Below are 22,152 nucleotides of genomic sequence, written 5' to 3' on the forward strand. Positions count from 1 at the left end.
TAATTCCCTGAGGTAAATTTTCTCACAAGAAACTAGCTCTGACTTGTCCTGAAGTTGATCATAGATATCTTCCACTTTTTTGTGAAAAAAGATGCTATTTCATTACATCTTTCTTTTGTAGATTGTGGGAGAGTTTTGCTTTCCTGGGTGATGGTTAGTGCTTTGACAACCTTGTATAATTCCTTGGGGGAGTTTGAGGCCTGCATAATGTTTTCCTCATAAAATTTAGCCTGAGCTTTCTTCATTTCATTGTGATAAGTCCTGATTGAGGCTTTATATTTTGTGTTGAGAAATGCCTCATACTCCTTCCTCCAGTTCCTCTGGATGCACCAAAGATTGCCACACTGAGCATGGACTTGAACTGGTTATAGGGATTTGTAAAATAGATAAAACAACTATTACTCATAAAACAACATTTATATATAATTAGGTGAAAATGTCAGTTAAAACATTTGAAACTCAAAAAAACTGACATTCACTAGTTACAACTAGAACTTGTGCCTCCACCATGCCCAGTGTTGTCATCAATGATGTCATTTGAGATGTTATCAGTTATATCATCAATGAAGTCATTGAACATGTCATGAGTGGTGCAATCTGTAAGCTCCTACGCAGAGCATAGTGGGGGCACAAGTTCTAGGCAGCTTACATGTTTCTTGTCTAAAATACAGGCAACATGAGTGTGCTCAAAGTATGATTACTATTGACCCACAGAGCATGGAATGGTAAGCCACAATTTATGACAATTCCTATTTTAAAGATGGTTTTGGCAGTCAGCACTGCTATATGCCCCTGCGTTCCCACGAGGATTCTAGACAAACAAAGGGTCTCTCACCAGCCAAGATATGCAACTGCAGGAGGCAGTGGGGTATCATACAGTAGGGGATCTATTTCCTAACGCTACCCATACTTCCTTCCCACCTTTGGTAGAAAATTGGGGCCTCCTGAGGGGCCAATTCCTGATGTATGGTAGAATGCAACACACCATTAGACAACACTAGAACTTGGAATTTCTAGAGCCACAAACAAATGCTGTGTTGCAGACTGCACACGATAGACAGTGGCCACAGGTTGATTACATCGCATTATAAATCACTACTGGAACACACAGGAATATCTCTGCAACCCTTCAGAGACAAATGTGAGACAACAGTGAGACAGATGTTCATTTATAAGGAATGGCAGAGGCCCTTAGTGTATCCACTTCAGGTTGCTCACAACATCAAAATTATATACAGTTCAATGTACTGCCCATGGCATACCTCACAGCACATAAGATCAGTCAAATCTACGCCACTGTGTGCCCATAATGTTAAAGTGAGAGGGCAGATTTCCAACATATGACGTGGGAGTGCCTGAAAATACAAGTTTACTGGGCAGAAGTACTGACTAAAGTGGCACGCAAACAGGAAGGGAAAATCTGTTTAATACATAGAGCTGTCGAGGGGCATGGTCTGGCCACACAGGAAGATGGCCGCCTGAAGGGTGAGCTCCGTCGCGGGACGGACCCCTGACGGGATTTCTTCACTTACCAGTGGTCGAAGAGACTCCTTTTCTTGCCCAGCCGTAGTCAGAAGACTTGAAGATGGACTCAGCTGAATTTCCTGACATTCGGTGACCCCTAAGGTGATTTTCCGACATGAGCGTCAGTGAGGTGTTAGTGGTGCTCGCGCGGATCTGTTCTACCCCGCGCTTCCCTGCTTGACGCGTTGCTTTAGGCCGCGCCTTCTTTCCTCACAAGGCCGCGCCCTCATGCCGCCAAGTGCAGCTAAGAACTCCCTTATGACAGCGCCTCCTCACATCAAGGAAACTGCGCCTCTTAGAAATTTCTATCCTGATGGCAGCAGAACCAGCATCTTTCACCGATGATTGACTGGCATGTCTGAGGCCGCGCCTTCCAGTCTGACAAGGCCATTTCTCCTCACTTGCCACTGCAAAAGCGCTTCCTCATGTAGTTTGAGAGGCTTTTCTTTGCTTCCTGACACAGTGCCTCCTATGGATGACAATATTGCTGTAATGCAATATCTATGAGAAACTGCAGCTGTATCCGTCATTTCAAATACTCCTGAATCCTTTTTTGTTGTACATCGCTGTTTTTCATGTGACTTGAGAATTCAGCCATTATTCCCCCTCTCACACTCATGATTAAGGGGAATCTTTTGATATTGTACAAATCATGTCACTCTATAACTTGCCTCCCTCCTTTTACCTTTTTGCAGTTTTACAAACTGTGCTTATATTTGTCATTATATATGAGTCTATGATTTATTTTAGTTGGGGGTAAGCCATGATTACTTTTCAAGTGGAACTGTCTTTAACACATATTAACGCCTGGCTGCTAATGTAAAGGTAAATGATGTATTGTTAATTTTTTACATTTATCCTACACGCAGTTGCTAGCTGTCATATTATTGCAGATATTTTGCTGTATCTCCCCAATTGTCTTCCTCAGTAAGTTGTATATAAAATTATCTCATACCACGAAACAACGCCTCTACGCTACTTCAAAGTTTCCATCAAAAATACTGTGTCTGCTAATAAGCAACGAAGCAAAAATCCTTAACAACCTCTTTTCGCAGACACTCTCAAACAATCTAACACCCTGCCAATGAAAGGGAATACATCTTATTCATCTAATTTACCTCAGACTTCGCCCACCACTACTGCACATGCATCAGCGGAGACCATGCAACGTATATTACTTGAGATCTCTGGGGTCAGTCTCCACTTAGATGGCATGGATATCACAATCACAACCTTGGCTGAAGAAACCAAGTCAATTAGAGCAGACATTACAAGTTTCCATACCAAAATTGAAGGTCTTGATTCCAGAGTTCTGGAAATGGAAAATCGTTTTGAATCAATTCAAATCAAAGACCAAGATCTTCTCTATCTTCACAGCAAAATCATTGACTTGGAAGACCTCAGCAGAAGAGACAATATCCACTTCTTTGGATTTCCTGAACATATTGAAGGACAAAACACTAAAGCATTTCTTTGCAATCTCCTTCCAAACCTATCTGGTATTTCTTTCAATCCACCTCTGGAAATCCAGTGAGCTCACAGAATTGGTGCCCCACGTAAGGAACCTGCAGCGCATTCGAGAACAATTATTGCTTGTTTTCTTCGTCATGAACAGACAAGACAACTGTTGGCTGCAGCTCGCTCACAAGGTTCTTTTTTGTTCGAGGGTCATCTAATTCACATGGCAGCTGATTTTTCTAAGAAAACGAATGAGCGACGGAAAGCATTCCTCTCCATGCGCTCTCAATTGCGGCAATTAGACACCAAATATGGTTTATTTGAGCCTGCACGATTTCTTACCACCAGAAATGGAGTTTCTAAAGACTTCTACGATCCAGCACATCTACAGAGATTCCTAGACGGTATCAAACCTCAAGACATGGAAACGCAACCTTCACAATATGACGAACTTCAATCATCCTCTTCTTTCTCCCCACAGCTATCCGAGTACAGACGACGAAACCTTAGTGATTCTAGGCACCGTGGTAGGAATTTGGAAAGACCCAGGCTCTCCCACGATGATAACAATTCAGCTCTGCGATTTGTCTCTACCTTTACACAAGATTCGCATAGAGACAAATCCAGGTCTCCTCTTAAAACTCCCTCAGACGCGGACTGAACAACTTTCTGTTATTTAATTGGTTACTCATATGTTTAGATGTAGTTAACAGTAGGCCTTGTATTTATTCTTGGTCTCCCTCCATTGATACTAATAATGGAGTTAATTTGTCTGCCTTTACATATTATGATATTCAAATATGGTTAGGTCTGAATAGTTTCCTGCTACCTAATTGATTACTCATATATTTAGCTATAATTAAAAGTAGAAATGTTATTCATTTTTGGTTTTCATTCATTACTGGCATATCTGATCTAATCTGCCTACTTCTGCATGTTATGTGTTCAAACATTGTGAGATTGCAGATAGCATTTTCCTCTACTTTTCCTTTCTTCAATTTTGCATTTATGATGTTGTTTTACCTAATAATCATCACCTGTTCTTCCAGCATGCCATAGATGCGGACTGCATAACTCCCTGCTATTTAATTGGTTCTTTGTCAGATTAGTTGTAGTTAATAGTAGTCCTTATATTACATTCTGGTCCCTATTCATTAATTATCAAATACATTTTACGAGTTATGGTATTTTAAGTATTTTAAATATTGTTAAATGATCTATAACCAGTTTTATTACCTTACTCTCTCTTTAATTCTATGTGTACAATATTTTCTTGCCTCATAATGATTGCCTGCTTTTTCAATATGTCCTATTGTAATGTACTACTCTCCTATAATAATATTCTATTCTATTCTATATTATCTTATTAAAACTTCTGATATTAGTTCCTAGTAAGCTTTCTACCCCTTTTAGGCTTTTTTTCATTGTTAATACTTACATTAGGAGTAATTTGTATTCCATCATAAGCTAATGCTTAATCTTCTAAGTTATAGCATGTTACAATGGGACATATTCCTATTTATGTCAATAATGTATACACCTTTACATTGATATAGATAGACGTATGTAATTGTATTGATATTTTTTCTCTCCTTACTGTCAACTACTCTGTGGGTCTTAAATTCTAACTTTCCTCTTACTCACTCTTATGACATCTTCTACACTATTCATGACTCTCGATCAATCTGCCACTATGGGTCTTTCTACCTTCTATTATTACCCGCCATACTAACTCCTTCTTTTCCCCTAAGGGGGTCCTCCCTGCAGTGATGTCCAGTGCACCCAGACCTGCGGTTGACAGTTTAGGACTCCCAATTTTATATTATCTATACCCTCTTTCTTCAAATTATTCTCATTACACCCTTATTCCTTTCCTCCCTTTTAGGTTCCTCAACCCTGTTCCACTTCTACATTCCTCTCATTTCATCTTTATCCTAATCCCTCACATAAATGATTGCATTGTTTTTACTTTACTATCTATCTAGGATATTTTTTTTTCTTCCTGATTGTTTTCTAATATCAACATACTGCTGTTTTTGTGGTGAGCCAGAGTAACCCCTCTCTCTACTCTGCCCTTTACCCTCTCTCTGTATTTTCAATAATTTATCGTTCTTTTCCTTTGACAAGCATATTGATTCTTGAACTATTAATTTATTTTGACAGTATTTTAATATGACAACCACTCGCCCACTTTCTACCATTACATGGAATGTGCATGGCCTCACCCACTACATCAGAAGGAAAAAAGTACTTTCTTATCTCCAATCCAAACATGTTGACGTGGCTCTCTTACAAGAAACGCAACTTGATGCCCTAGAATCTGACAAACTCTGCAGGGATTGGGTGGGGAAGGTCATCCACAGCAGCATCCGAAAAGGTGAATCCACAGATACCAGTCCTATCCGCAAATGTGGAGTTGCAATCCTTATCCGTAAATCACTTCCAGTCCCAATTTCCAAGACATGGTCGGACCCTGATGGTCGCTATGTGTTTGCTAAACTACGTATTGGTAAGTCCTACATCTGCTTAGGATCAATCTATGCCCCGACAGGCACTAAGAAATCATTCTTCCTCCAGTTGAACCATCTACTGACAGAGATTGACGCCTCACATTATCTCATTGGTGAATTGGAATCTGGTGCAAGACCCTATCCTAGACAAAACAGGTCAACTAGACAAAGGAAATGCCACAGATAGGGCTATATTAAATTATATACTTTCAGATTATAGATTGGTTGATCATTAGCGTCTTAGTCATCCAACAAACGCAGAATACACATTCTTCTCTTCCACCCAAGGAACATTTTCTCGCTTAGACTACTTTTTGACATCACATAAAATGGTTCAGTTGGTTATGGAGTCCCATATTTTAGAAGCAGCCTTAGCTGACCATTCTCCTGTTCTTCCGTCTTTAGATTTAGGACTTTCTCGGCCAGGGCGCAAACCATGGGGTATGAATATACAACGCCATAGGACACCCAAGGGTAAACTCCAATTACTATCACATCTCCAAGATTATCTTTCAATTAATCAGGGTTCTGTCACTTCCAGCAGGACTATTTGGGCTGCAGCTAAAGTCAACATTCAGGGCCAGCTAATGTGTGATGCAGCGCTTGCTAATAAACAGAACACTGCACGACAAACAGAATTAGAACAAGACATTCAATCCTATTATCGTCTTTACACACCAACACCAACCTTACATAATCGTAAACTACTAGAGCAAGCACATATGTCCTTAAACACCCTTTTTACCTCTAAAGCTGAATATGCTTAGCAGAGAATGAAGGAACGGCACTATGAACAGGGGGAGAAGGTCGGTAGATTGTTAGCTGCTCAATTGCGCCAAAGGGAGGTAGCAATAGCCATACCAGCTATCCGATCAACACAAGGGAATATACTCACGAGACCTCAAGAAATCGTTAATGAATTTGCTTCTTATTATCAATCTCTTTACACCCCAGGTAACCAAACAGATTCAGATAAGATATCTTCCTTCCTTGCAAATGTAAATCTCCCCGTCTCTCTGATGATGACAGAGCCCTACTTGAAGGTGAAATTACCGAGAATGAGATCTCTAAAGCCATTGCTGTCTTACCTTACCATAAAGCCCCTGGGGAAGATGGATTTCCTGCTGAATTCTATAGATGGGCAGGAAATATTATCATTGATAAATTACATGCCGCATTTCAAGAAGCAGATAATAAATCTTCATTGGGACCTTTTTCTAACAAAGCAGTTATTGCTGTGCTACCTAAACCTGGTAAAGATCCTCTGCTATGAAGTAGTTACAGACCCATTTCGTTATTAAATTGTGATATCAAAATATTAGCCAGCATCCTAGCATCTCGCCTTCGCAAGGTCTTGCCCTTTCTGATACATCTCACTCAAGTCGGCTTTGTTCCCGGGGCGCTCCTCTCGGAATCATCTCCGTACGTTAGCCCATACATTGTAGTCTGCCAAGCATCTTTCAGAAGATGCATTAGCCCTTTCACTTGATGCAGAAAAAGCGTTTGATCGCATTGATTGGGATTATCCTTTTGCAATAGTGTAACGATATGGCTTAGGTGATCAATTTATAGCTAAAGTACGCTTATTATATGATAATCCTTCTGCTCAGGTGAATTGTGGTGGTTTTATATCTGATACATTTCCGATTCGGAGAGGAACGCGCCATGGTTGTCCTCTATCCCCCCTACTATTTCTTTTAGCAATGGAACCGTTGGCTGATACAGTTCGACAATCTACCCAAATAATAGGTGTTCCCCTTCCGATTAGATATTCTAAAATCTACTTATATGCAGATGATAGTTTACTTACTCTTATCAATCTTCCTCAATCTGTTACGTCTCTCCTTCAAATTATTAATGATTTCTCTTCTTTTTCAGGCTACAAAATTAATTGGCACAAGAGCGAGGCTTTACCCATTTCCGATGGCACTACAAAGGCAGCTGTACATGGCTTTCCTTTTCACTGGCAGTCTTCACGCCTTAAATACTTAGGAATAATAAAGTTATAATAATAAAAATAATAAAGGTCTGGAAAATATGGTTGCAGACAATCTAGCTCCTCTGCTATCTCAAATGCAGCGTGATTTTGACAAATGGAAAACTCTAGGGTTATCTCTTTGGGGTAGAGTTCAATCTATCAAAATGGTCACTCTTCCCTGTTTCATTTATGTTTTAGGCACGCTTCCACTTAAGATGCCTCTAGCTATGCTTCGATGACACTATGACATTACTAGATGACATAGTGTATCCGGTATTGACGTATTTCAACCCTGGTGGAGGAATTCCCTCCAGGCAATCACCAGTCTTGTTGGGAGAAAGGATGCAGAGATATGCTATTTGAACATGAGCATAGACATTGGCCAGATAATAGAGGTTGCCCTCCTTTCCCCTTATCCTGTGCTTACCTGACAGACAAGTCATCGTAGCAGAAAACATGGGCAAAATTAAAGTACTTAGTACGAGACTAAGATGCAGCTCAGACGTTTATGAACAACATCTCCTGGGTTGCTAGCTTGAGAGAGGCGGAATATTTTTGTTTGTTTTTGATTTTGTGATTAATTTGCACTTAGAGTATGCTAATTCGTCATACACCAGATTGCCTAAATCTTCATTACACGATTCATAATTATGGCAAATCAAGGCAATCTGTTTTGGTGCATGGACTGAGAAAGAGATTATGTTTGCTCTGCGTATCACTCCATACGGTGAGCAATAAAGGGCAGAAAAAGAATCCCTTTTTCTCTTTAAATGTCTGATAGAATCAGTCCCCTAAAACTAAAAGCAACTCATTGGGAGTGGTAATGGATTTATGGAATCGTGTTGAGCAGCCTTGGGAACAGCAAACAGTGGTCCAGACTACACTGACATCACCTTGATGTCTTAATGGACGGAAAACATCTTTTTATTTTTAAATCACCACATGTAGCTTTAATGGAGACAGGACAGGCTAGTTTAAAAAACAAAGAAAACAAAGAAACCCTTCCCACTGGGGAATGCAAATGAAGGGACAGTGACCTCTGTCCCTGCAGACCACCGCCCCTGCCTTGGCAGCCAATCACAGAGGTTCACAAATAGCGACCTACCTAAGTAAAATGACGTCCTGTGGATTTGTAGATAGGTCATACCCCAAATTGCATACATGTTCTCAAACCGGTCAGTGTGCAATTTTAACTTATGGGTTTGGAAATGTGTATTAGGATATTGGGCCATACGTTTTTAAACAAGAATATTCTATCAATCACAATAAATTGACATAATATATATACTCGACGTGTCACATTCATAGCCATTTCTGTTTATATTATTTAGAATCAATACCATTTCCATCAGAAGTGTTTTACAGAAGTAATGTTGATACTCCTTGCTCACCTGAGGCGGTTATAATGTTGAGACTCCTTGCTCACCAGAGGCGGAAGCCGGGTGAAACTTTAATTGTTCACTTGTCTGCCCATTAAACAATTGTGCACCTGAGGCGGAAGCCGGGTGATAGTTTGCTTGTCATTTTTTAATAATTTGCTTTAGTTTATCACCCTTTTTATTTCCGCCGCATTTGGTATTTTATCTGGATCCTGACAAACCCTAAAATCCGCAAAAGCCTGCACGATTAGGTGCTGTGGCCGGAGACGCGTGATCAGTTTCCCTCACAAACTTATCGAAGGAACTACAAGTCCCAGCGCTCTAGCGCTGCAGACGGGGCTATAAAGGAAGATGGCTACTGCTCCGTGCAGCGGACGCGAGTAGCGGGCACGCCGGTGTCGCGCCGAAGTCAAGCCTAAGTCCAGCCCGTCTGCGCCCGTCCGCGCCAAGGACGGGCTGGGGGCTGCTCATTCTGCATAGATCTCTACAACAGGTCAGCTAACTAAAGACTATATATTAGCGTTAAATTCTACTTCTCAGCACTGCCATCAGGCTATTAATGTTGATAAGTGGACAGGTCCTATTTGCTGTCCAGATTGTAAACAAAACCTAGAGCCCTATCAAAAGCCTCTGAAGAAAATCACGCGCAGATTCATTACTGGAGGACTCATCAATGCGCAGATTCATTACTGGAGGACTCATCAATGCTCGCTCCATGTGCAAAAATGCGCCCCATATATATGATCTTATCTCAGAAAAAGATTTGGACTGTCTCCTAATCACGGAAACCTGGCTCAAAGATTGGTCTAACCCTGACATAGTTCAGGCCTTGCCTTCTGGCTACCTCATACAAAGACTGGACAGACCCCTTCAGAGAGGAGGAGGGCTGGCTATTATACATCGAGATACCCTCAAATGTACCACCACGGAATTACTGGATATAAAAGGAGCAGAATGTCTTGGTTTTAATCTTTTGGCCCATGACTCTTTTACTTTTTCCGGGGCATTGATATATCGCCCCCCTGGTCAAGCTACTCAGTTTTTAGAAAGCATGGGTGAAGTTCTAACGAATCTAACCCTCAAATCTGCCAACTTTACCCTATTAGGCGATTTAAATTTTCATTTGGATAGCATCAGCGACCCTAATGTGATGTGTTTCAAAGAGATGATACATGTTTTGGGGTTGTCACTACTCACAACGGAACCTACACACAGAGCTGGGCATGTCCTAGACTGCATCAGCTCTAATTTAGACACCATGAAAGTTGCAGCCCCTTTGACGCAAACCTGGACAGACCACAAATTCATCGCCTTCAGTCTCAGAACTGATGAAAAAAAGTGACAAAGACAGCTGTGTCAGATAAGGAGAAGCCTACTCCACGCTGGGCGAAAATTATAGAGCACCCAGATCTTAACAACTGGGTGAAAGAGAGTAGACCATCTCTGCACGGGGATGTGATATCTGACAATCAAAGATATGAGGGGTGGATGAGATCCATTGGGGACAGGCTGAATTCCCGGGGGACACAACAGCCGAAGTCTAGACAAGGGAAAATATCTGCTCCCTGATTTTCTAGTGTATTAAAAGATGCACTACGAAAAGTAAGAATACTAGAGCGGAGATGGTGTAGACTCTACAATAGTGATAATCAGGAGGCTTACAAAATGGCTAGGAGAAACTATCACGCATCAATCAAACGTGCTAAAGCGACCTATTTCACGAATCTGATTGAAGCTTCGCAAAATAAGCAAAAGGAAAATTTCCAAATTGTTAACAGTTTTAGAAATCCAAAAATTCTCTCCCAGGAAATTTCGCCATCTCAGGCTTTAGCAATAAGATAGCTACTTTCTTTGAACAGAAAATAATCAACCTTACCAAAGATTTCCCTCAGGTCAATCTGGAGGGTAAAGAAAACATTCAAAATAAAGTGTCTCATCCAGTAGACTGGGAAACCTTTGCCATGATTAGTCTGGAAGAGTCCTCCCAAGCTATTTCTACAATCAAGTCAGGATCACCGTTTGATCCCTGCCCCACTGCACTACTAAAAGCGATAAAAGAGGAGGTTAACCCTGTGATTAATTCAATCCTTAACTCATCATTTCAAACAGGAGAGATTCCAGCATCCTGGAAAGTCGCAGCTGTTAGACCATTACAGAAAAAAGCCTTACGGGACCCCTCAGTTCTATCTAATCTTCGGCCGATTTCATTACTTCCAGCTTTATGTAAATTTGCTGAAGCTTTTGTTAACAAGCAGCTTTCGGCCCATTTGGAGGAAAATAATATTCTTCATCCAAACCAAGCTGGTTTTAGAGCTCATCACTCTACAGAATCTGCACTTCTGTCAACTACAGAGACCATAAAAGCTGCACTGGATCAGGGTAAGAGAGCAGTCCTGATCCTTTTAGATCTGTCTGCAGCGTTTGACACGGTGTCCCATGCTATTTTATTACATCGCCTGGCCAGTGCAGGCATAGCGGGCACCGTGTTAAAATGGTTCAAAAACTTTCTGATGTTAAGCCAGTTTTGTTCTGAAGAGAAGGTGGTTGGCTCAGGGGTACCTCAGGGCTCAAGCTTGAGCCCTACATTGTTCAATCTGTATATGGCCCCCCTGATGGATCATATTTCCTCCTTTAACATCTGCACCATAGCGTATGCTGACGATACGCAATTAGTTCTAGTGTTAGACAAAGACTCTGGAAAAGCCGAACTAACCCTGAAAGAGTGTCTGACGACAACCTTTGCCTGGATGAATAACAACCATCTTAAATGCAATTCTGCCAAAACTGAAATTCTGCCGTTTGGTAAAAACAATCTTTTTTCCCCCTCTTACCTGCTGGCCAAAAGAAGCAGAAGCCCCGCCTAATACCATCACGGTAGCACGTAATCTAGCAATTAAATTTGACGAGACTCTCTCGTTCAAACAGCAGGCTACAGAAGTTGCTGGCCTATGCTTTAACATCATAAGGGGCCTTAGGAAATTTTTTGATCTTTTGCCCTTATCAGCCCGACGCACTGTTGCGGTTGCGCTGAGATCCATCACTCATAATGACAGTATGTAAAGTTGGGAGTTTGTGCTTTGGTAGACTGAATAATGTTCTAGGGGCAAAGTTTATGAGCTTGCTGAGTGGTGTTAAGGAGTACTGGGACAAGCCCACTAGTAAACATTTACAGTAGTGAAGCTAGCGGAGTACTGATTAGTGATTTTGCTGCATTGAAAGGGATGCGATTGTGGATCTTGATGTTCAGGCCTCAAAAAATCTACTCTGCTATGACATGTAAATTTTTTATCACGGTGAGCTAAGCTACTTTTCGGGCCTTCTGGCCCGTTTTAGCGAGAGAGCTTTGGCTAGCAAAGAACAGGTGAAAGTGAATGAAAAATAAATATGCCTTAAATTTTGTATTTATTTTGTTACATTTACTGTGCATTTAAAGACAGAGGTCAAATGTAACTCTCGAAACCAGGTTCCCTGCGCCAAGGCGCTCGCTCTACCAATTGAGCCACTCTCCTTTCGCTGATGGGCTCAGCCTCATTTCTGCATGGCCTTTAACCCGAAATGCAGCTCCAACTCAAAATAGTAATACCGCTAACCTTTATTCGCCAACCTTAACATAAAATCGCACTACGCTACGCCACTGGCCTCCTCGAACCCACCGTGCTACAATCCGCCCGACAACCGGAACCTGTCGACGACCCTCCTGCAACTTCGACGAAGCTCCTGCGGCCACTGAAAGGTCCGAGAGGACAAAGAGGCAGAGTCACTGGGTCGCATCCTTAAATACTCTACTCTGCCAGGATTTCCTGCGTAGCCTGAGGACGTCCTCTCCGCCCCTCCTTTATCCATCTACTTTCCCTGCCCCCGAGGAATCTCAGTCCCGCTGCGCGACTAAGGGCGTCCCTCCCCAAGTTGTGGGGGGAGCGCCTGTTCATCAGGGTGAGCTAAGCTACTTTTCAGACATTCTGGCCCGTTTTAGCGAGAGAGCTTCGGCTAGCAAAGAACATGTGAAATTGAATGAAAAATAAATAAGTCTTTAATTTTGTTTTTATTTTGTTACCTTTAATGTGCATTTAAAGACAGAGGTCAAATGTAAGGTTATATCTTCTTACACATTGCTGATTAGATTATAATTTAGATTGGTGTTTACTTTTCTTTCTCTGACTGCAAAGTTAGAGAATTTTGTAAAGTGAATTGTCTGACAATCGTGCTCGGGTTCAAGGGTGTGAAAGGAAAGGTTATACAATGTCAGTTATTTACTAACACAACATTTTAATAACTCATAAATGAACTGTACAAACATTTCAAAATATACTAGCAGCTAGGAATGCACTTTTTTTTTGTAATTCTGAAGTGTGATGGAAACAACAATTTTAATAGGATCAAAACAAATCTGAACATTTTACTTGATCATGTGCAAATGATAAATATTTGCTGAATTTCAGAATCAGAATCAGAAGAAACTTTATTTGTTTTTTTGTAACAAGAAAAAAACCATAAAAGCAATTATTACAAATTCAATTTTACATTTTACCATTAACATTAGGTATACATAGTATGTTAAAAAATTAATGCCAATTTTATATCTCCAGAGACGAATTAAATATACAATATGAATTATAAAAACACACAGTATGACGTACAAGTTTAAAACCTAAATTCATTATAAATTACAACGATGTCGGAAAATACATTTCAGGAATCCAACAATATGCCTCGATATTCCCTCCACTTCCAGAAATTGTAGATAAATCAATGCCGGGCGGCATCGTCTAATGTCCATGAATTGTAATATTGGCAACAACCAGGTCTTTCTGTGTTCCATATAGAATTTGCAAAAAAACAGGGTGTGAATTGTTGCCTGCACCGAGATGTCATCACAGGGGCATGGTGGTAGTTCTGAAGCCCAGTATTTGGGCTGCGGGAAGGCAACCAGACGGTGGAAGACATTCAGCCTAAATCTAACCAGAAGAAATCTTTCAAATATAGTGAAGTCTTGGGTTAGGTATGGCTGAATGGAGAAGGTAGTTTGAATGGCTATAGATTTTTGAACAGATGGTTTGACAATTTCTTTTGCCAGTCTTAATTCATTTAAGTGTGCTAAGCACATGACCTTCAATGACTTCCTTGTTAAGGACCGGATAGAGGAGGGAACAAGATAATGTTTTTCCAGGCCTAGGTCAGTTAGAAAACGTTTTACGTATACCAACCAACCAATTTTATGGCAATGATCGAGAGACATACAATCTAATATAATACCCTGGGTTAAAACATTTTTATCTGTTGACCAGATACGGTGCCACAGGAGGAGTGGTTCCGTTTTAACTAAGTCAGTAAGATAGGGCAAACCAAGCTCAATGTGGCAAGAATACGTGGAGGTGGTCTTTGGGGCAACTAGCAGGAACCTCAGGAAAGCGTTTTCCACAGATTGTAGGTCATTATTTTTTGCGTACCCCCAGAGACCTGGCCCGTACAAAGCAACTGATTGGCATTTAGCCTTGTATATCTGGAGGAGTTCTAATGGGGGTCGTTTACCCAGTTTTTTTGAAAAGTTTACCAGGGCAGTTGTTGGCCTCATTAAGAGAAGTTTTCTTGACTCAATGGCCGGTTTCCAATTGAGTCTATTATCCATGATAATACCTAGATATGGATACTGATCTGTGGAACCTAATTTCTCTTTTCCTAGGTAGATGTTAGTTTGCATTTTTTTCCCAGGGCCTACAGTCATGGTAAAGGTTTTTTTGATGTTTATGCGTAGGTCCAGGTTTTTCATGAATTCTGCATACCTATTTAGTGACCTCTGGAGTTCGAGGGAGGTTCTGGCGAGTATCACCGCATCGTCGGCGTAGAGGAGAGCGGGAATAGGTCGATTTTGTACTAGAAGAAGGTCCCGGCTCCCAGTGGTCATTCCCCTCTCCAGCCCGTTGGTATAAAGCGTGACGAGGAATGGGGCCAGGACACATCCTTGTCTCACTCCTCTCTCTATTCCGAATGATGCCGTTAGCTCGCCCTGTGTACCAAACCTTACCCTTGCTGATGCGTTCGAATACAGTTCACGCAACAAATTCAGCAGTGGTTCCTCCACTCCCATTTCTGCTAAAATGCCCCAGAGTTTATTATGGGGTAGGCAGTCAAATGCAGCTGATAGGTCTACATAGACCATATAAACCGATCCTCCCTTCGCACTAGCATATTTTCCTAAAAGCAATGCCAGATTTAATGCTTGGTCTATCGTCCCCCGGCCTTCTCGGAACCCAAATTGGAAGTCCGAGAGGATCTCTCCATCTTCCGCCCACTGCTGGAGGCGTTCGAGATTAACTCTACCCGCCACCTTTACCAGGGAATCCAGCAGTGAGATCGGGCGATAGCAAGTAACCTCCTGACGGTCCCCCTTTTTGACAATGGGGACCATAATTGACTTCGACCAAGAGTCCAATAGCCCCACCTCACAGGAAGCCTTAAATACTCTTGTCACCAGTGGGGCCCATAGATCTAAGTTGGATTTAAAAAAGTCTACTGGGACCCCATCCGGACCAGGGGCCTTTCTATTCTTACTAGATATAAGGGCAAGGAGAACCTCTTCAATCTTAATATCTAGTTGAATAGGGTAGGGGGAGACAGATTGTGTTTGGCCCAGAGCTGCTTCCTGCATCAAATTATCTGGCCCTGTGGCAAAGATTTTTGAAAAGTAGTCCACCCAGGTAGATTCGTTGATAGCAACGTCAATACTTGGTGCTGACCTATTATCGGTTAAGTATGGCGACTTAACCACCCCCCAAAATGCCGAGCTATCTTTGTTCATACTGCTCTCGTGCAATTGGTCCCACAGGGCCTGTTTTAATTCTTTTTTCCTACACTTTAATGCTACATTGTATTCCCTCCTAAGCTTTGCTATTTCTTGGGGTGCCCTATTTGATTTGTTTAGTGCCTTTTTTAGTGCAGAATGGGCAGTAGTACATCTAGGATTGAACCAGCCTTGTTGTTTCTGTTCATTTGATTTCAACCTTACAGAAAGCTCGTTCTTTATGGCGTTTAGAATGACCCTAAAATTACTTAATACGTCCATGTCCTTTGTGGACAGATCTAAGCATTTGTCAATGGCAGATGAGGCTGTGTTAAAAACTCTCCTTGTCTTTTCTAAAGGATCAATTTTCTCCCACTTTAATGTAAACCAATTTGTTTTATCCAGGGTCAGAGTGTTTTGTTTCAAAGCGCTAGTTAAACTATGCGCCCTAAATTTGTGTAGCGGTCGAAATGTAATACTAAGGGCAGAGTGGTCACTCAGAACAGTTGTATGGATCTCAAAATTTGTTATCTGCTGTTCTAGTGTGATAGATATAAGGAAAAAATCTATCGTGCTCTGTCTGCCACTGCCATGGAAGGTTGGTTCTTAAAGAAGAGAGGAGGGATCTCTTGGATTAATAATGACAAGGCCCAAGTCAAAAAGTATATCGTTTAGAAAACTTCCTGACCTCGAGTGGGACAAGTGGGCGATTGGATCTTCCTTTTCATCCATTAACCCGCATAAAGTAGAACTGGTGGATTGACATGGGTATTCGTTAAAATCGCCCCCCCAGATAATTGATGTTGACCCTACGATACCCCTTGTAAGAGTAGATAGTTCAGCATGAATCTGGGGCAGTATGGTGACTAACTCTGTGTCAGGAAGATTATTATATAAATTCACCAGAATTATTGTTTCTGTCTTATTAAAAGAGAGAGTAAGTATCTGAAAAGTCGCTTCTGATTTGACGTTAGATACTTTCAGGCCCCTAGGATATTGGAAATATAAATATTCAAGCCCCCTTTAGCTCTACCAGAAGCTACCGCTAGAGCTGGAGAAAATATGTTTTAAAACCCACAAAGTGGATTTCATTTGTAGTCCAAGTCTCCTGGAGGCAGATTATGCCGAATTTCTGGACGAAGTCCAACCAAAAGGTATTCTTCACCTTTTGTCGCAATCCCGCTGTATTCCAGGACAATATCCTGATTGCCAGATTATCTGGGGAGTAGATGTTACCCTGTGACCACAGGTCAGTCCTCACCGGAGGGCCCCCGCTTAGATGCATTGTCACGGTCTGTCCCTCATCAATGCAGGGATACGCTGATTCTGTTTCTCCATTCTGATTATTCCTAACTTTGGGACACTCCCCCCAGCAATCTATATATTCTAACCCCACGAGTATTTGTTCTGGTACTGTCAACATAGCCAAATTTCCAGAATAGTCGCGATGGGTAGATTGCATTTGCACTATTTTTATTGGAGATTGCTGGTTTCCGCGTGAATGATTTGTAAGTCAGTCTACTCCGTCTAATCCGGAGAATGCTGCATACCGATTAAAGGTAGGGATTCTGAAATTCAAGTCGGGACCCTGAGGCAGCCAATCTCTTTCCATATTCGATATTAGCGACTGGGGGTAGAAGTAAGTCAGGTCGCGTGTAGAAATTCCCTCCCTCCCTCTCTCCATAAACCAATCCCCAATATAACTGGTGGCCCTATAGTCCCTAAAGTTGACAATAATTATGTCCCCCCCTGATATCCTTGGGCCTGTGCCCTACCCAATCCAATCTTCTAACGTGAAGAAATTCACCATTGATGTTTGATGGTAAGGGTCTATTGTTCATCAACCAATAAACAACTTTATTTTTTAAAGCATGGTAGTGTTCGATTTTGCCAGCTTCCAGTTTCGGCACACCTGTTAGTACCACGACATATGGTGCCGCTTCTGGAGGCAAATCAACTTTGGGCAGGGAAGATCTTACTTTTTTGGGGGGGGAAATATTCCTATTGGGAATAGTTTGTGAGCAGTCAGGTGTAGTACGGTTCCTTCCTGCTACCTTAGGTACCTTGCATAACCTTATCTGAGGGCATTGCGGGCAGTGTCTTCACTGCACTAATGATTGTGGAATTCACCTTTATTGGCCCGTTTGTCATTGTACTCACTGACAGTGGTGGGGAGGGTGAACTTTGACCCTGACGAGGGGTTGAGAGATCTTTCAGGAGGTCAGTGTTCGTAGTGAGTACATTTTGTACGACTCCTAATTGATCTGCCAACCTTTTTACCCTCTCCACCAACGGTAGTAGAAGTGATATAAATAATTTTTCAACGCCCTCTAAAAGTTCTTTGATCGCTATGGGATTTTGGGCGATCTTGTCGTGCCTTATGCTCTCTGAGCTAGATCCCAAGTTGTGTGTGCCCGTCTTTGGTGTTTTTGCGCATCTGCCATTATGGGTGTTTCCCTTGCGCTTTCTTTTCTTCAGTGATGACACTAGAGTAGTCTGTGTGCATGGGGTTTCCTTTGTTAAGGGCTGTGTTAGAGGGATTACCTGGGAACCTTCGTCAGAGTTTTCTACTGATGAATTAATGTTCGCAATTTTAGTAGTAGTATCCCTAATTAATTGTATAGACGCTGTTATGTCTTGTAGTAAAAAGGGTATACTTATGTCCCCATTTGTATCATTTTGCGACGTATCTACTAATGGAGTTGATACATGACAAATGGGACCCAAAGATGAGCGTCTATTTTGGATTAATTCCGAGGACAGGCGCCCTTCTGTAAGTGCTATCTCATGTTCTAACCTCGAAGTTTCCCTGGTAATATAGTTATCCAAAGTCCCTCTAAAGGACCCAACCCCCCGGGTTTGCTTGGTGGCATTTGCCCGTGTGGTCATTTACACATATAAATTCAACTAAGATTGTGAGAATACAGGTTTCAATCAGTGTCAATACTGTTGTGCTGTTTAGAGTCTTAACCCAAACCCACCAATAGCGACGATTTGATAATTTGGGGGAATCGTATCGCATTAAATCACGCTCTCTTACTTTGCCAGTCACAATCCATATGTAAATGGGGGGGGCCCAGCCCAGCCGCGTCCAGCCTCGGACGGCCTCAGACGGCCCGCCCTTTGCCCGGGCTTAGCCCGGTCGCACGCCCGCGCGTACCGCGTACGCGCATAATCAGTGTGCTAAATAAGAGGAAATAAAGCAGGAAGAGGACCAGCTGCGGCAGGTTAGGAGCCGCACAACACGCTGGTCCTCGCAGTCCCACAAACAGTCCAGCAGTCCAGCAGGTCCGTCCACTGCCCCAAAATCGGCAAAGTTTGGTAGGTATGTGGCCGCCTCCTCGAATCACCAACAGCAACAGCAAAGAAAGCACTTTCTCCCCACACGAGCGGCTCCCGCGGAGCGGGGGCCACGAGAATTATTTATGCAGCGGGGAGATGAAGCGGGAAGAGGACCAGCTGCGGCAGGTTAGGAGCCGCACAGCACGCTGGTCCTCGCAGTCCCACAAACAGTCCAGCAGTCCAGCAAAGAAAGCACTTTCTCCCCCACTTTCTCCCCACATTTGCAGAATTTATTTCCACACATTATTGTTTGTACACAATATGGTTTTTGCGGTAAAACTGCATGCCTGGAGAATTTTTGTGACCATTTCAATTGAAAATGTGCTGTCTATAAACACCAGTGTGCTACCATATCATGCTTCAGCAACATATTTGTAACATGTTTCTGGAAAATGTATCAACAGCGACATTAGACACGAGGGCATTGTGGAACCCTCTGCGTTAGCAGCTCACACTGGGTGTAGCATTCTTTATGGGCTTCTATCTGTAACTCAGTAGACTAAGGCTCATTATTAAAGATATAAGGAAGACATACAAATGAGGTGATAGAAAATGGAAAGAAGAATGAATGGTTAAAAGGAAAGATAAGTGAAAGTAAGTAAGGGCGAAAGAATGGTTATTGGAAGGATGGATGGCTGACTGGGTGAAAGGATGGGTGAGTGGATAGAAGGGTTAACCTATGGCAGAGTAAATGAAAATCTGAGGGTGCCAAAGGATGAATTGATCGGTGGAAGGACCAACTGATGGATGAAAGACTTTAGTGATGGATGGGTAAGTAAAATGATGGATGTATGGGTGGATAGCTGTATGGACTGATGCATGCATAGATGATAGATGTGGGAAAGGATAGATGGATGGAATGGATGATATGGTGAAAGATTGAATAATGGATGAACAAATTAATGGATGATAGAATGTGAAGGATAAATAGTAGAGATCAGTGGGTGGATGGAAGCGTAAAAGAATGAAATAATAAATGCTTGAATGGAAGAGAAAAGAGAGCTCTTCTAAGGAGCTAAGGCTCACTTGCTTTGCTTGATGGTGCAATCAGAGTGCGGTTCAAACTGGGGGATAATATAATTTTCCGGCTACTACTTTGCACCTCACCCTTGGAACTCTCCTGTTGCATGGACATGGCTCCTTCGTTATTCTTGATTTTTGTGTGACGTGTGGATTTTTCAAAATCTCTATGCCTTCAGTGATGTAAAACTGATGGCAGGATCTCCCACTCTCAAAATTGTCCTAGCACCACTGGTTCTGATTGGCTGATTGCAGCGTGGTCTCAGACTGCAAAGCCCAAGTGGCAATCAGCTAATCAGATGGCGGATCACACTTCGCTCAACGGTATAGTGTGCTAATCAGTGGCTGATTAAAAGACGGGATATACAGCGAGAGACACATGTTATGTTATGTTATAAGGAGATTTATACCGCGCACTGCTACTCGAGAGTGTCCTGGCGCGAAGGAGATCAGTGACAGAGGAGAGCAAAAGAGCTAGAACGACTGTTTGAACAGATGAGTTTTGAGTAGTTTTTTGAAAATAGAAAGTTCCTTGGTATGACGAAGGTCATCTGGCAGAGCATTCCACAGTGTGGTTGCCTTAACCCCAAAAGACTGCCCCCCCAGCCGTGAGCGTCGAAATCTGGGAACCACGAGCCGTCGCTGGAGGGCGGAACGAAGAGGACGCCTGGGAGAGTAGAAAGCGATCCTCGAACTAATGTAGGCAGGGCCTGGACCGTGAAGTGCCTTATGCGTGAAGGTCAAAACCTTGAAACACACTCGCTGGGCAACGGGAAGCCAATGCAAGTTGCTTAGCTGCTGACGTACGCTCATTCTCTTCGGGATATTAAACAGGAGCCCGACAGCTGCATTTTGAATAACCTGCAGTTTTCCTAGAAGGTACCCCGGGATGCCGATGTAGAGGGTGTTAGCGTAGTCAAGACGCGATAGAATGAGCGCCCTGGCCACCGTCTCACTAGCAGGGCGGAGGAGTAGGGGAAAAAAACCTCCTCAATGCTTTGAGTGCCGAAACAAACCCCTGAAAGTCTCTTGATCTGCTCATTGAAGCCCAAGTCTTCCCCATACCATATACCTAGGTTCTTGGCGGCACCACTATCCACGTCGGGGCATGGATACCCAGGAGGCCAGAGCGATTTTCTAAAGGTGGGTGGAAACTGGCCATAGAGGAGCACCTCAGATTTGTCTTCATTGTACTTAAGGCTTGCCTGAGCCAGCCAAGAAAATACTGACGACAGGCACAGATGGGCCGTATCAGTTTGGAGATCAGAGCCCTTTCAAGTAAAGAGGAGCTGTGTGTCATCGGCGTACACCATGATTTTGGCACCCAGCTTCTCTGCCAAATTAATCAGGGGAGTTAAGTAAATATTGAAGAGTAGGGGGCTCACGTGGACCCCTGAGGAACCCCCGTGGACAGTTTACTGATAGATGATGAAAAAGGAGGCATCCACACCTGTTGGGAGCGGCTATCCATAAAGGATTTAACCCAATCCCACCCCATGCCTGTGATGCCAATGTCAGACAGACGGGAGAGGAGCTGGTGGTGGGGTACCGTGTCGAAGGCGGCAGAGAGGTCCAACAAAATCAGAGCCGCCCTGCCGCCCGCATCCAAGCACTCCCTAATAGCCTCCGTAATCTCCACCAGCGCTGTCTCGGTGCTAAAAGATGTCCTAAACCTAGATTGAGCCGGGTGGAGAGCACCGGAAGATTCCACGAATCTCTCCAGCTGTCTAAAAGCTACTTTTTCGCACACCTTAGCTAAGGCCGGTAAAAGGGAGATGGGGCGGTAGTTGGAAAGGAGAGTGGGATCCGCTGAGGGCTTCTTGAGTAGATGGAGGAGTTTAGCATGCTTCCATTGCAGGGGCACTCTACCTGATTGAAGTGAGCCATTAACAATACCCACTACCTCATGGGAGACTGTTTCGGCAACCCCGGCCAGCACTCTCGCCGGGCAAAGGTCCGTCGGCGAACCTGATTTCAATGATTTCAAGATGGTTAGGACATGCACCCTGCTTTTGCCAGCTCCTGCGTGCGGTGCCTCAATGCTCGGTCCAGGACTGAGTAGTAGTGTCGGATTGCACTTGGAAGATGGTCCATTTTGGCAAGTTCTTCTCCAGTGCTTTTTAAGCTGTGACAAATAATTGGAACACATTAGTTGCCTCGGAA

General features: G+C 42.8%; 1 protein-coding gene and 1 long non-coding RNA gene across 3 annotated transcripts in view; one reads left to right on the forward strand and one right to left on the reverse strand.

Annotated features, from left to right (window-relative positions):
- TMCC2 (transmembrane and coiled-coil domain family 2) overlaps positions 1 to 22,152 on the reverse strand; it is a 521,381-nt gene that overhangs the window by 117,001 nt on the left and 382,228 nt on the right. The window lies entirely within an intron of this gene.
- Positions 1,459 to 3,954, forward strand: LOC144755562 (uncharacterized). The gene is made up of 2 exons (XR_013594934.1): positions 1,459 to 2,043; positions 2,580 to 3,954. It is a non-coding gene; the product is annotated as an uncharacterized LOC144755562 (long non-coding RNA).

Source organism: Lissotriton helveticus, chromosome 5_1 (assembly GCF_964261635.1).
Source record: "Lissotriton helveticus chromosome 5_1, aLisHel1.1, whole genome shotgun sequence".
NCBI lineage: Eukaryota > Metazoa > Chordata > Amphibia > Caudata > Salamandridae > Lissotriton > Lissotriton helveticus.